Below are 15920 nucleotides of genomic sequence, written 5' to 3' on the forward strand. Positions count from 1 at the left end.
CCAAGATAAATATATCTACCTGTGAATGCCATGTATAAGCTGTCCTTTATTTGAACTCACACTTCCTTAGAGGACCACTCTTGAGAAAAGTCTAAGAAAGGTCACCTTCATACAGAATCAAATGATGACCATTAACAATTTAGGCAGAGATTTCTCCCTTTGAGAGAAAATCATTTGGGGCAGCTCCAAAGTGTTAATCGCAGCCATGAGGCCCCTTTTCCAGGGCCCCAATGCATCACTAACCTCTGGGGTTGCAAGAAGGGTTGTTTCCATTTTTCTAAGAATGGTAAACAATAGCAATAAAAGCCCATATCTGTGGTTAAGCTTGGATGCTACAGAGAATTATAAAGAAGGGAAGGGATTAGCTAAACTAGATGTTAGGGGAGCCCTGAGACAACTGAGAGGAGAGCCGGTGTGGTTTGCAGTAGTTTACAAAATAGGGCCTCATTTTAGGTCAGAACTACGGTAGATGGAGTGCAACCCCTATCTAAACCTTAGGTTGGGATAAACACTGAACAATCAGCAAAGTTGATTTGAATGGGAAATACTGAAATGGAACAAGATTTTCCTTGAGGGGACTAGGAAGAAATTGGAAAGTATGGTGGATTTAGCTAAGAGCATCAATAGCTAAGGGATAGGAAGGATGGCGGCTATTCTGCATCCGCATCACTGTAAGGGGTATGGATGTATTTGTGCTCAAATGCTTTCGCTAGGGAAACCAGGCATGTCAAGCACACAGGGTTGTTCCTTCGAGGGAAGGAACACAAATGCCGTTTTCCACTTAGAAGGCTGAAGCAGATGTGCTTTGTGTGTGCATCTATGTGGTAGAGATGGTTTTGTCACCGGACCCTCCTCCAGACCCTAATCATAAACTTGTCTCAGCCAATTTATAGAACCCATCTTTATGGACTTTCACAAAGAATTTTGTTGAATGTAGTCATGTTCTTCAAGGAGATTTATGTATGCTTTTTTGTGAACCTGGGATTGAGTTAATCACAATAGTTCACCAGAATAGTTTCCACAAAATTTTGCTATACCTAAATATGCCAGATAAAACTCAGTCACACTTTTAAAGTTTAAACCAATTCTAGCTACTCAGTAGCGCTGAGCTAAACTGTCTTGTTGCCTCTCAAGGCTCATCTCTCTACTACCTGTGAAGGTTGAAGAGGTTACCCCCTTCTCTCTCTCTCTCTCTCTCTCTCTCACACACACACACACACACACACACACACACACACACGCACGCACGCACGCACGCACGCACGCACTGGACATCTCAGGTTTTCTGAATATGGTGAAAGATGCCAGGGATGAGGGTTCCAGTACCCTGAACCCTATGATACATATTATGAAGCTGCCCTTACCAGTCATCTTATGTAAGATTCATGAGTTTTCAACACATATGATGCTCTTCAAAATAGACACTAGTGGCCCTGGTGTTAATTAACACCTGCTTTAATTCCTGCTTTAATCAATATTCTACTCTGTAACCATTGCCACAACTATAGTACAATGCTTAGATGTTCTTTTTACCTCTTGCTAGAAAGGACAGAGAAGCACCTTCACCATGTGTAATGTCAGCTGCAGAGAAACAACATTGGAGAGAAGCAACATTAGAAGAATTCATGATCGAGTTGTGACAGACTAGGTCGGAAATAGCAGCAGAGACAGCCACCTTAAATATAGAAATCTCTGAGGTCAGGTCAGTGTCCTCCCTGCCCTTTCAGAGCCTGGCAGGTCCTAGTGACTGTTGCAGATCCGTGCTGCCAACAACCAGCACATCAAATGGACAAGCCAGAGGCCAAGGGCACTTGTAAATTGTTCCTGATCATCTCTAAACATTTCTGGTCTTAGCAGGGAACAGCAGGTGAGTTTCTCTATAAGCCTTTTCCCTTTTCATCCTGCCCTGCTCAGAAGCTGCCAGCCTGCTGCAGTCTAGAGTCCCAGCCACAGCTATCTGATACCACACTGGGCTCCATTCCTAGCCACCAGAGCTGGCTGACAAAAATCAGATCCAAATGAGTATCACCACAGGCACTGCAAAAGCAGCCTGCTCTCGGGCTTTATATGTTCCTTGGCACTTTGCTTTTCTCTGACGTGGCTCACTCCTTGTCCTTTGTCTGAGCCTACAACTTCCAACCTCTTCAGTGAATACCAACTACAAACTAGATTCTGTGAGTGGCCTGGCCTCTAAGATGGCCAAGGCAGACTGCTGCTCCGAAGAGACTAAGGATCCAGTTAGAGAGAGCGGTGTACACAGGGGAAGGCTGACAGCTTTCCCTTCAAGCACAAGATGTTCCTGCACACTGTGCCCTCAGGGGTGCCCAGACCCAATCATCCTCAGGGTTACAAGTTCAGGGTAACAGGTGCCAAATCAGAGGTATAGTGTGAGAAGATAAAATGTGTCTTTGTAGGTGGCACAGAGGATCTCTTGGGTTTCAGGGACAAGTGTAGACAAATACTGATAAGATATTCATGGCTGGATGTGTAGGGAATACAAAAGTAGAACTTCTTTAAAGCCAGATTCATTTTATACAATCCGGATGTGGTATTAGCTCTGTTTTATTTATTTATTTTTTCTTTGCAGGGGGGGTGGGGTGGGGTAGCTAGACAAGGAGAGTAGATAAACAGAGGCCAGAGATGAACAAATGTATTACTTCAGGAACAAAACGGTCCTGACACATCCTATTCATTTTTAGCTCTTTGCTTCCTCTGAAAAGAAGTAAAACTGGGGAACTCCCTGTGTCCTCAGGAATCCTTTGTTCTTTGTACATCGCTGATCCCTCATTATCCCAGAAACTGCAAAGCTGAAACTTCTCGTAAGAAGCCAGCTGCAGCTTGGCTACAAAGTATCCTTTGGATCTTTCATCTGTAAAGAAAGTTTCCAGGGTGTGGGGGGTTGGGGGGCACGGGGGAGGGGGAGTCAGTCTTATTTGCTGGAGATTCTGGATTCAGTCTATCAAGGGACTTTCTTTCAATTAGACACCTTTCTTTTCATGTGTTTGTGTGTATGCTGTATGTGCTCATACATACATACATACATATATGTGTATATATGTGTGTGCATGTATATGTATATTTATGAGTTTGTGTGTATGCAGGGGCATGTGTGTGGAGACCAGAGATTGGAGTTAGGAAGTCACCTTGATCTTGATACTTGATACTCCTTACTCTTTGTTTTTTTGTTTTTTGAGTCAGAGTCTCTCAGTTAAACCCAGAGCTAGTTAGCTGATAGGCTCATTACATTTGGTCATTTTCTCTGAAAAAATATGCTGTGCTTGCCTTTTGAGGGTGCAATTACCAAAGTGCCGCCACACACACTCAGCTCTTCAGTGGATTCTGGGGATGCGAACTCTTGGTCCTTTTGCCTGCACAGCAAGAACTTTATGGAATTATCTCCCTGGCCCCAGACAGCATGTTTTAAGGAAGCTGTCTCTGGGTCCCCCACTGTCATTATCTTAAGGGTGAAGCCATTCTGTGTTTCCCTGTAAGGCTGAACACTTGAAAACAGATCTGTGCATATGGGAAGAGAAACCCCTAGAAGATGAGTTAGGCTAAGCTGTGGACGCAGTGGCAGAATAGACGTTATCCTCAAACACCTGGAGGTTTGAAGGAGTTTCTTGGTTTGTTTACATTGGTAATTTGAGTGTGCTTGACTCCCGGCCCTTGGTGGCCTTAAGTGTTCCCTCTGACCTTTTGAGACTTGTCATATGCTAGGTACACATATTCTAGCAAGGATTTTGGGATCCAGCAGACACACTGCCTGGTCTGGGAAAGATTCCACCACTCAGTGATCTCCTCTACAAAATAGAGATAACAACAGTGTATAAGGTATAGGCTACCATGAAGCTCAACCATGGCCATGTCCAGTGAGAGACTGGCTAATTCAGACTGGGGGCTGGAACCTTCCCTGTCTGTGCTTGCCACTTAGTAGCTATAAATGGTCTGACTTTGACTTTGCATTTGTTTAAATCACGTGGGAGAACATAACACTTGCTCACCAAGATGTTCAGAGAGATGTCTGAATATGTGGGCCTGTAGCTGTGAGTGATGGACACATGTTGTATCTGAATGATGTCATAGCTGTCCCCTGTGGTACGGAAGAACAAGGAGCGGGACTCTTCAGTGCTCAGACACACCTGTAGGATACTTCTTGAGTCTGAGTCATGAATAGTTGTTTCTGCTGCTGTCTCAGTAACAATGATCAGTGGTCAAGAAATAGCAAGCTTGATCATTCTATTTTTAGCACTCAAGTGAGACTTCCTAAAATTCCAATGACCAGTCATTTTGATACTTACAGATTCCATGGTCCCGTTGCTTTCTGAATATAACCTGAAGACCCTTCAATCTCACACTCTAGATCCTCCTGCCTGGTTCACTTGATGGCTAACTCTCGTGTCTCCTACATTTTCTACTCAGCCAGAAGATCTCAGTTACACAGGTTTAACATTGTTTCTGCTGTTCCTCTATCTGGAATACTTTCCAGCTTAGCCCAGCATAAGTGGGCTTTTGCCAACCAGCCATCCTAGCCATTGAAGTACCTTCTAACTTGGTTCAGAAAACAATGGCCCAAGTTCACGAGTTCAATAATCACATAATAGGTAAAACAAGGAAGAGAGGCTAGTTGAACCAGAAATGACTATAATAAGTTTTAAAGATGTTTGGTTTATGCCACTGTATCCACTACCCCAAATTACTACTGTTTTAATGTAAACGAGGCATTCGTTTTTATTTTTTATTAATTTCAATTATGTGTGTGTTACATGTGTACAGGTGCCCAAGGAGATGAGAAGCATTGGATCTTGCTGGAGCTAGAGTTCCAGGTGGTTCTAAACTACCTGACTTGGATGCTAGAACCAATCTAGGTTCTAACTATAACCAATCTATAAGAACACCCGAGGTTGCTCTTAACCTTTGAATCATCTCTCTAGCCCCCAAATGAAATATTTCTAATTTTATAAAAGGAAAAATTACATTATAAATCTCTTGTATACATTTTTATTCTAGTGGCATAATGTCAATGACTCTCATGTCAATAAATACTAATCTAAATATGTATAATGATAAAGCAAAATATGTTTATGTTATGTTTAGTTAATCTTCTATGGTTCACTCTTTAGCTTACCTTGATTTTTTTTTCTGTTGCGGTAAATATTAAAAATGATCCAGCATGTTCCCATTCTAGTGCCAGCACTGGCAGGGCACAACACTATGCCCCAGTGGGGTCCCACCCACTCTGTTCCACATTCCAGTAACCAAATTGAACTGCCAACCTCAGTTAGATATTACCCCAGTAAAATCAAAACCAATTAGATTTATGTATCAATAAATCCTCAATTTATAAGATGCCAATAAAATAATTTCAGAGCCAATTGATAAAGATAAAAGCTTTGTCCCAATTATTCTAGCCTTATGATATCATAACAACCTGTAGCTGCTTAAAACCAGCTGGTTCATGTCCACCTCCATTCTCCTTCTCCCTTATCCCCCTGAGACACTGTCTCTCCCCCTTTGCTCCGCCTCCCCTTTCCCTGCCCAATCACAGGCCTCCTCTACATTAACGTAATTGGACAGGGAAAATGCTGCGACATTTTGTAAACAACATAATGAACCTCAAATTGTCTTCTTGAAAGAAATTTCTCAATAGTGACAGAAGTCTTATGTTTGTGCTTGGACTATTGTATTGACTTTTATAGATATCATTTCAGGTGTTCATTGAAAAGAGAAAAACAGGAGTATACACAGAGGTAAAATTAACACACAATTCCATCTGTCAGAGGTAAGGGTGGCCCAGTCTTGATGAACTCCAGCCCTGAGTCAGCAGAAAACTTACTACATTTTCTTCCATTTTCCCATGTGTCCAGATGTTTGAGATTTGTCTAGATACACCCACTGGCATTTTCACATTTTCACAATTTTCTTTCATGGCTCATATTTTTGACATTTCAGGAAAAAATGAGATATTCAGACAGAAACAGGAAAAGGGATGGCGGATGACTGCTGCATTACTGCTCAGCACCGCTGTGACTTGGCAGTTGCTGTCGCAGTCAACAGAACACAATCACAAAACTTCACCCTGTCACACCAACGCCCATATTCTCAACTCTCATGCTGCAGATCCAGTTCTCAGGCTCCCCAGATTCTGTGGACTGAGGTTTTATGAGCACTGACTTTATGCGCTTTATCTTACACATTGGAAGTCACCTCTCTAATCAGAACTTCTCTTCCTCGTGTAAGAGAATTTGTCCAGTGTTAGTGAACCATTCCTGAAAACCCAGGGTATAAAGGAGACTCAGTCCTAGATCTTCAATAGTCAGCCGCTTGGGACAGAGACCAAAAAAGGATCCTGATGCATCTATAAGCAGGACTTAAAAACAGAAAAGCCCAGGCTAAGACAGTGCAGGATCTCCCGACAGGGAAAGCTGCCTTTCCTGCAGAAAGTGTGATACACTGCAGGTGTCAGGTGATCTCGGCTGCCTGTAGGATGTTTCTTCTGTTGATGAGGGCAGTGGATCTAGAAAGCATACAGAGGAGAGAAGATTGATGTGGTAGGGCTGGGCAGTGACAAGTGCCCTTTAGCTGCGCCTAGGGGTAGTAGGCAGGGCTGTGAAAGTATGGGGGGAGGGGTTGTATTATCCTGTGGTGGGAGTGGCTACAAAACGGATACAGTAACAATTAAGAAATGACAGAGCAGTGGAAATAGACATGGGCAGGCTGGGAAGATGGCAAGGAACTAGAGATTACGGATCTTGGTGCCAACATGGATGCCAGGGGTGAAGGAAAAGAAGAGTAGAGGATCAAGTATTGGCTGTTGGAGCACCCTGACCCCTCCCACCATGTCTCTGCACTCTGTGTATTGCTATTGCTTCTGACTCGTCTGCTTTCTTCTTCTCACTTATTTCACACTCAGTGTAGGCATGACTTCTCCCTGAAAAAAAAATCTGACTTCAGGCTCTTGTGGGAAAGTGATGGTGCATATTCACTGTGTAGGTAGGGGAATTATTACAGGGACAACTTAAGAAGATGTGTCCAGGGAATAAGGAAACCAAAAAGCTGAAGCAAAGTTTTGCATGGCTAGGAAGACTCTTGTCTTCCCAGAGGCAGGAAAGAACCAGAGGAGAGGTTCATAGAACGCAGGAGAAGAATGTACAGAAGTTGCCTCCTGCTAATTTTGACAGGAGCTGCATCCTTCAACAGTAGGCAATGTCCCTCAAAGGTGGAATCCCAGAAAATTTCATCTCAGATGCACTCTCTTCCCAGAGATCCACCCCCTACCACCACCTAGCCCTGTCTCTTTGGTCTGGGACCCCTATTGGTCAAACCCAATTAGAGGAAGCAGGCACAAAAGCACTTTCAGGCAATCCTTGTGAATCAGCCCGAGAAACAAGATAAGATGCAGGATACACTAGGGGAACCGTGCGGAAGGTATTCTAACAGTGCTGTGGACCATTCCTAGTCCCTACCTAGGTCAAGAGCTTCTTCTGTTATGCCTCCCAACACCCTGCAACTCTCACCAGCCCAGAACCACTCCCTGCCACCCCTACCTCCTAGACTATATCTCAGCTATCTATTTTGCAATGCTCTCTACAGAGCACATAGTAAGGGCTCCATGAGTGGCATATAAAGCAAGCTCTTCTAATCAGATCTGGGCTTCATTTAGAAGCTTAGCTGCCCAGTCTAGCATCAGCTGATGCCTTGGGGCTAATGGAAAGGAACAAGCTTCCGCACTGGAGATTAGCTCCTCCTTCCCAGAGACTCATGTTGATTTTTTATTCTTGCTTGAATGAATCTGTGTACTATCAGTGAACAAACCTGCAGAAGCACCCCCCATAAGGAGCTAGGACTCCTATCAAAAGTTAGCACATACTGGGGACTCATTTTAATTTTGTTTGCTTGTTTAATGTCTGTGAGCACATTGTTGCTGTCTTCAGACACACCAGAAGAGGGAATCAGATCCTGTTACAGATGGTTATGAGCCACCATGTGGTTCCTGGGAATTGAGCTCAGGACCTCTGGAAGAGCAGCCAGTGCTGTTAACTGCTGAGCCATCTCTCCTGCCCTCTTATTTTTATTTTGTTAACAGAGGAAATGAAATCAACAGAAAAAAGTGGTGGTGTTTTATCCAAATGGATTAAATATAAAGATATTTAGGGAAAGTAAAGTTACCAGGTCCATGCAACACCACAGAGTCCATAGCTGTTTATGTGACTCTGCTTTAAGAGAAGGCACAGTCCTTAAGCAGGTGGACCAAGCTTCACATTCTAACAGTCTGTCTTGTCTGTCTATTTCCCCACACATCCAAGCTCTTCTCCTCCTTCAATCTGTCCTATCCTAAGAAGTGGGCAAACCCGCTCTTTCTGCTTTGTGTGTGTGTGTGTGTGTGTGTGTGTGTATGTGTATCTCATATGTTATCTAGCTTATTGTTCAAAGCCCTTGGACAAGCAAATGGCTCCCGCCTCACCTTTAGTGATACAATACACAGCTGTCTCTTCATGGCACATCTGTGGCTCCTCTTGTCTATTATTATAGACAGGACTCTGTCTTCACACATCTGTGGATTCCTCTACCACATCCCATACCCACTAAGCACTCAAGGGGAACTTCTGATCGCCAGTCCACTTAGATACAGCCATCCCGCAGCTGTCACCATAGCAACTCCACAGCTTGTTTAAAGCTGATGGCAGAGATGTGTAATGAGTTGGCATCTTCCCCTTTTAACTACTGACCTTGTATGTAGAAGCTTGATGGTGTACCTACCCCCACCAAGTGTGGGAAGCTCCAAACTCTATTACAAAATCAGCAGTGTTGCCAGCGGGTTACCTGGTTCTTCTCTGACTCCACACACAGCACAAAGGGAGCACCTGTTTCCGTGTTACATACAAGTAGGCATTGTCCTTCAGCTGCAGGAATGTTGTTAGCCCAGAACTCACAATTCTGCCAGCCACAAAAATCCTCTCTCTGTGTTGTACGGGAGACCATGGCTGAGGTCTTGAAAACCCTGTTCAGAAAACAACTATGGAGTGAATCTTCAATTGTGTATTGTTCTTTTGACAGAGAAAGTGAATGGTCTCCTAAAATGACTCTTCAGAAATACAGTGAATCATTGAGAATTCTGGATCCATTCATACCTCCTTCCAATGACCTCCTATTGCCCCGTGAGGCGGCCATGTCACATGAGTCTGGGGATGTGGTGCTTTCTGGGATGGGAGAACTTGATGTGCCTTGTTTAACCTCTCCACTTCTTCAGGTGAATTATTTGCTCTTCGCTATCTGACACCATGTCCTGTGAAGATGGTTCCAACTCCATGGCTCACTTTCTTCTTACTGGATAGAGATAATAGCCAGCAGGATCCTGGAAGGTTGTGACAGAAAAGAATGATCAATGTGTCTGCATCTCTGTCATGTTGCTCTGGCTTTGCGGGAAATATCTAGAGCTATCCCCTGCACCAGGTGATCTTACTTACCAGCCCTGTGAGGCCACATGGCTCCTACCAGGTCATCTCTCAGACAGGGCCCCTGAGTTCCTCTAACTTTCATGTAACACCCCACACATCCCTAATTACCCAGTAGAATCAAGAATAATAGCATACTCACACTGAGAGTAAATTCTTAATTAGCCAATCAGATTTATGTATCAATATTAACACAATATACAAGATGCCAATACAATACATTTCAGAGCCAAATGATAATGATAAAGCCTTAACACAATTATTCTAACCTTTTGATAACACCACATCAGCCTCCATTCTAGTTCTCCCTCTCCTCCTCAGACCTCTCTCTGTCTCTTCAACTCCTTGCTCTGCCTCCCACTGCCCTAATGTGATTGGACAGGGAAGGTCCTGCAACAAGTTTGTATATACTTGGCCTAGGGAGTGGCACTATTAGGAGGTGTGGCCTTGTTGGAGTAGGTGTGTTACTGTGAGCACAAGCTTTAAGACCCTTGTCCTAGGTCCTGGAAGCCAGTATTCTGCTGGCAACCTTCAGATGAAGATGTAGAACTCTCAGCTCCTCCTATACCATACCTGCCTGGATGATGCCATGCTCCCATCTTGATGATAATGGACTGAACCTCTGAACATACAAGCCAGCCCCAATTAAATGTTGCCCATATAAGAGTTGCCTTGGTCATGATATCTTTTCACAGCAGTAAAACCCTAACTAAGACACAGCTAAAACCCCCAAACCCTGTCTCTTACAGTTTTTATGTTCTGCTTTCTCTAGCTTTGCTAGCCCTAGCACTGTACTAACCTTTACTGCCCTAATCTTTTTAAATAGACCCAGTATTATCATTTTAAATCTAACTCAGTGTGAGATTGGTATTATTCCTTCCTCATTCTAGCTTTGAATGATATGATAGGAAATAATCTAAAGGGCTGGCCCATTTGAATCTCAAGTTACTACGAGGAGATAGCAAATGTGAATGAGATACAGTTGTTGTTGCTTTAGGTAATGATAAGGACTGAAAAAGAAAATTAGACTAATGACATTGTGGCAGCCTAGGAAGGGAGGGCTACACAGGGTGGTACTAATCACAGAGGTGACCTACATGTATCCTACAACCAGAATGATAAGGGTGCCTGGTTGCAGCCACACTGGTTGGGGGTTATGGTGGCAATCCAGACAGGGGACAGTGGATGCAATTGGCTCCCAAGTAGGAGAAGTTAAGACAGCGTAGAGCCTGGGGGCAGAGGATAGTAGAAGGTGGGGTCTAGGAGGAAGGCAAGGAGAAGTCATTGAAGAATTTGGTATAGAGAAATTAAAATGATCTCTCTCCTGACTGATGCCAGTTTAAATAGCAGGGGACGGAGGGCATTAATTGTACCTAAGTAGCTCTAACTGGCACGTAGGAAGACACATATAAAAATGTGTCACAGGATACAAGCTGGCTTCTGATGGGGTTCATGGAAGCCTGTTAGCATGTGGAGGAGGGTGGGCAGGAGTGGGCATTCCAGTAAGGCAGTGTCCAGAGCACCTGGACTTCAGAGAACCTCTGAGCACACAGTGATCTGCACATTGGATGTGAGATGTGAGGTGCAGGGACAGAATTATTTCATTTCTTCCAACTAATATCTTCAGCCAGTCCTGATATTTGCCAACAAAACTCAAGGAGTTTTAATAAACTTTAAAATACCCAGCACTCAGCCAGGAATGGAAAAACTGGGCAGCTGGTAATAACAAGTTATAGGAATGATGTGTAAGAATGTGTGTGTTGGGAGGGGAGGCTATCAAAGGGATTCCAGCATTAAGGTTTCCCAACCCCTAGTTCAGGCTTGTGGAGGCAAGCAGAGAAGTCAGCATGAAACCACCTCTGTAGGCTAACAGAAGTTTCCAGAGCTGTTCATCACTGTGTTCTCACCGCTATGCAGAGGCCAGTAAAACCTGTCAGGTGCTTATTTTGGGTTAAGCAAGGTATCCCACTGAAAGCACCACTCAGCTGGTCCTGCCAGGCTGACAACAGCTTCCACACCTGCGATCCTCGATACCGAGAATGTAGAATTGTTATTAAGACAGAATTCCCAGGAAGAAAAGACTAGGAGTTACTCAGAGAAAGTAGATATTTGTAGTCTCCAATATGGCTTTTCTTTTCTGGTTTCCGTCTTTCAGTATAATAGATCTGGGGAAGTCATCATCATCATCATCACCACCATCATCATCATCATCACCACCACCACCACCATCACCATCATTAACAGAGGCTTTGCTCTCCTAACACACCTACCTCTACCCTTGACTACTAACCCATCTGAGACACTTGGTTTCTGACTGGTTGACACTGGCTTTTAGCAGCAGAACTCTTTTCAAAGACTATCTGCCATAGAAAATATTTTCTTGGAGTTTTTTTTTCTTCTTCAAGAAACTCATACACATATATAGTAAAATACAAACCTACCCTCATTTACCCTCCTGCTCTCCTCTGGTATTACCAATATGGCCATTCTCAAGATCATGTCTTTTTGTTATTGTTGTCGATAACCCAGTAAATCCACGTTGGGATACCTGTATGTGCATGGAAATGGAGCCATCCATGGGAAATCTGTCAGTGGCCATATCCCCTAAAAGAACTTTTCTCCCTCCCCCAGGGGCTATCCTCAGTAAGGGTTGAGGCCTCAAGAATGTCTCCTTGATCTAAGCTAGAATTCTGGCTGGCTTCATCTTGTGCAGGTCTTGTGCAGGCTAGCACAGCTGCTGGCAGTTCATGAGAGCAATAGCCATGCCTTGTCTAGAGATACATTTTACAACACTCCTCTGCATCCACTGCCTCTTACACCATTTTCACATCCTCCATAATGTTCTCCAAGCTTTGGCCAGGGTTAGGGTGTGTGTGTGTGTGTGTGTGTGTGTGTGTGTGTGTGTGTGTGTGTGTGATAACAATGCTTCCCTGTTTAGCCCATGTAGTCCTGAGCACTCCCAGTTATTCTCAGCACTTTGACTAAGTCTCTGCATTGACTGCTGCCCACTTCAAAAGCAAGCTTCTCTAACCACAGTTGAGAGACACCCAAGTTCTATGGGTATCAACATCAACATTGAGAAATCAAATTAACAACATGAGAATGTAGCAAAAATAACAACAGTAAGCTCTACCCTAGGACTTACAACCTCCCCAGCAAAAGGCTTCTGACCAGGTTTACAAAAACCAGTCGTGAAATTCCCCCTGTAGAGCAGGCCTCCACAAATTCAACAAGAAAGCAGTTGCTCACCTTGTAACAGTCACACCATTACTGCAGAAGTGGGCATATCTTCCCTGGCAAATCAACAGGGATCATGTATTCCAGTGCTGGGTAAGATCACTGATGGTTATGGGGGACGGGGAGGCACCACCTGCTGCTCACGGCCAGGTTGTCCCTACCAGGTCATCCCTGCCAACTCACCAGGTTCGGTGTTGCTGGTGTGGACAGGGATGCTAGGACAGTTCCTCCTGCTGCTTGGAGACAGCAGCTGCACAGCCGTGCCTCCACTCACCTCTGGTCCCGCTCAGGGCTTGGGTCCCGGGTTCCAGCACCTTTTCCTCCCAGTCCTGGGCGAGCTGTGTTGGGTTTATGTCTTTATTTGACGAAAATGAGCTGTTGCACAGCCATTGGTACCTGTATAGGTGAAACATAGTATACAAGCAAGAAGCTTACAGCCTCAGTGGTGAAAATTTTTTCATGTCAGAGATCAATAACAACTCTTGCAGTCATTTATGTCATCCCTTCTTCTCCAGACAGAAGATACCAAAAAGTTGCAATCAAAGAATTGTTCCTGTTCATCTTATTGATAAAGTCACTAATAAGCCAAAATGTCTGCCAACACCAACCGCAGCTTGTGAAACCAGTTCTATTGCTACAAGATGCCCCGTTTGATTACTAAGGTTGAGGGCAAAGGAAATGGAATCAAGACAGTTATAATCAACATGGTTGCTGTTGCAAAGGCCTCCAATGTATCCCACCAAATGTTTTGGTTGTGAGCTGGGAGCATAGACCCAGTTTGATGTTAAGAATGAGTTACAATGTCAATGGATCTCATGAGGCACATAAGCTGCAGGACATGTTGGATGAATTCATTAAAAAAATTGTTCTCTGTCTTGAGTGTGAGAATCCTGAAACAGACCTGCATGTCAATCCAAAGAAGCAAACAATAGGTAATTCTTATAAAGCCTGTGGATACCGAGGCATGCTTGACACACATCATAAACTCTGTACATTCATTCTCAAAAACCCACCTGAGAATAGGGACACTAATATAGGAAAAAAAGAAAGGAAAAATGGAAAGGGCAAGGACAAGGAAAATGGCTCTGATCCACCAGTGAGACACCACCACTGCCACCAGCAAATGAAATTAGTCCTCCACGTGCTGTGGAAGAGGAGGAAGATGATGATTGGGGGGAGGAAACAACTGAGGAAGCTCAAAGGCATACTGTTCGATTTTGCTAAGAAAAAGAAAGAAGAGGGCATTGTTGATTCATCTGATAAAGAGATTGTGGCTGAGGCAGAAAGGATGGATGTAAAAGCCATGGGTCTTCTTATTTCGACAGAAGTTCTCTTTGATGGGAAGAGAGCAGATCAAGAAATACAAGCACCATTTTCTAAGATTTTGTCATAACAATAAAAGGCTTAGCAGTACCTTCTTCATGATTTGGGATGTGTGGTAGCAATGCGTCAAACTCAGCTGATCTCCAAGATTCCACGTATCTTGAAGGCGATGTACGATGCAGACCTGTTAGACGAGGAGGTCATTACCAGCTGGTCAGAAAAGGCCTCTAAGAAATGCATCTCGAAAGAACTTGCCAAAGAGATTTGTGTCAAAGCAGAGCCATTTATTAAATGGTTGAAGGAAGCAGAGGACAAATCTTCTGGTGGCGAGGAAGAAGATGAAGATGAAAATATTGAGGTGGTATATTTGAAGACTGCCAGTGTAGCAAGTTGAAACTGTGAAGTCTGACAACAAGGATGATGACATTGGTATTGACGCCATTTAAAAGGATGGATGCAACTTAGCTTAACAGTGTAATGCTGCAAACTTTTCTCCATTATCAGCCAGAAGTACAACACATATGTACAAGAGCTAAAGTGGCTTAACCTCATGCTACACTTGATACTTAAAAGCTCTTACTGTGAGTGGTCTATAATTAAGCCCAATGAGAATCTAGGGAGTCCATACATATCAGTGAGTAGTTGTAGTTTGCTTTTTTTTTTTTTTTTTGAGTTGGTCTTTTTATTTTTTTATTTTTTCCTTAGTATGTAAAAGATGATGTCAAATTGAAAACGATCCTCCAAAAAAATAATTAGTTAGTTTTTCTTCTTGGTAGGAGGCAGGGCCCACTGGTGGCAAGATGTGCATTAGTATCTTTTGGCTACAAAGACATTTGCTAGCATCTGTGAAGAAATATTTATCTGTGCTCACAAGTGGTATTGCCTATATCATGAATAACTATGAAGAGGGCACACAGAAAAATCCCAAAATTCCTGTTTTCACATTTTTGCAGTTTCCTGTTTTAAAATCACAATCCTATTAATTCAGATGCATGGCTTTCTTTTTTCTCCCTGGTCATTTCAACTTGGAGAGCTTTGGCGAGGCATTTGAAAGGAGATAAAACATCTGTGTTTTATGATTGGGGTGTGAAAAACGTGGTTCGAGCCTTCTCTGGGTCCTTGAGCTCTGAGCTTCAAACAATCTTTTAAAAAGCAGATCACTTCGCTCTTTCCTCCTCATTCTTTTGAGTGTATGACTTTCTTATGATACTTGTCTATGTAATGGTGTTGCGCAACCATCAGATGAAGACAGTAGCCTGGACAAATGTTTACAGTGTAGTTAGGGATTGTTCTGATTGAGTAAAGTGGCAGTTGCAGGTTGTCCTCCAAGATCCATGACTTTGTCACCAGCCTTGGGGAGTTGGCCAGGTTTCCATTGCTAGGTATGATTTCCCCCTTGCGGGCTGGTCTTAAGTCTAATTAGAGAGCTGCTCGTTTACACCAACCTTAGGATTACTGTGCCATAGCAGCCATTGTCATGGTCCCTAAGTGTCGTAGCTGGGCAGGACTGTTGGTGGTTTCCTTTCTTTTAAGCTTACATGGTACCATGAAAGCTAGACCTGAGGAAGGTGGCTTTCATGGCAGTTTCACCTCAGGGGCCTCTGCGACCTTTTTTACAGTGCGTGGTCTCTTCAGCTCTAAGAATTCACTTCCTACCCACAGGGGGCAGTCAATGGCAATCGCAGTAGTCTGTAATTTATTTTGGGGGAGGTCTCTTGGACAACCCTGATCAACAGTTCAAAAGAGGGCTTCTCATGCTTGCTGTTGGGATTTTTGTTAGGTGATCTTTGGCTCTGCTTATTTATAACGTTTCTTTCAGAAAAACTAGTGGTGGACACATTTGGATCACATTTATACAGTTATAAAAAAGTAAAGATTTGATTTTGGTTATTCTTCAGACTTTGGGCT

At 43.5% G+C, this 15920-nt stretch overlaps 2 long non-coding RNA genes and 1 pseudogene across 3 annotated transcripts in view; 2 read left to right on the top strand and 1 right to left on the bottom strand.

The window, feature by feature from the left end:
• The first annotated feature begins 1363 nt into the window (after positions 1-1363).
• Gm32753 overlaps positions 1364-15920 on the top strand; it is a 28553-nt gene continuing 13996 nt past the window's right edge. The window contains exon 1 of the long non-coding RNA XR_867305.3: positions 1364-1867. This is a non-coding gene — a long non-coding RNA (predicted gene, 32753). The remainder of the gene's footprint in view (positions 1868-15920) is intronic.
• The window catches only part of Gm40055, a 74699-nt gene continuing 66879 nt past the window's right edge, over positions 8101-15920 (bottom strand). Inside the window, exons 3-5 of one of the 2 annotated variants that reach the window (XR_003954486.1) lie at positions 12964-13085; positions 9129-9352; positions 8101-8998 (exon numbers count right to left, since the gene is read on the bottom strand). This is a non-coding gene — a long non-coding RNA (predicted gene, 40055). Of the gene's footprint in view, positions 9353-12963; positions 13086-15920 lie in introns of both variants that reach the window. The other variant, XR_003954485.1, reaches the window with a different exon arrangement.
• Gm18867 (predicted gene, 18867) lies at positions 13280-14449 on the top strand (annotated as a pseudogene).

Source organism: Mus musculus, chromosome 3 (assembly GCF_000001635.26).
Source record: "Mus musculus strain C57BL/6J chromosome 3, GRCm38.p6 C57BL/6J".
Taxonomy (NCBI): Eukaryota; Metazoa; Chordata; class Mammalia; order Rodentia; family Muridae; genus Mus; species Mus musculus.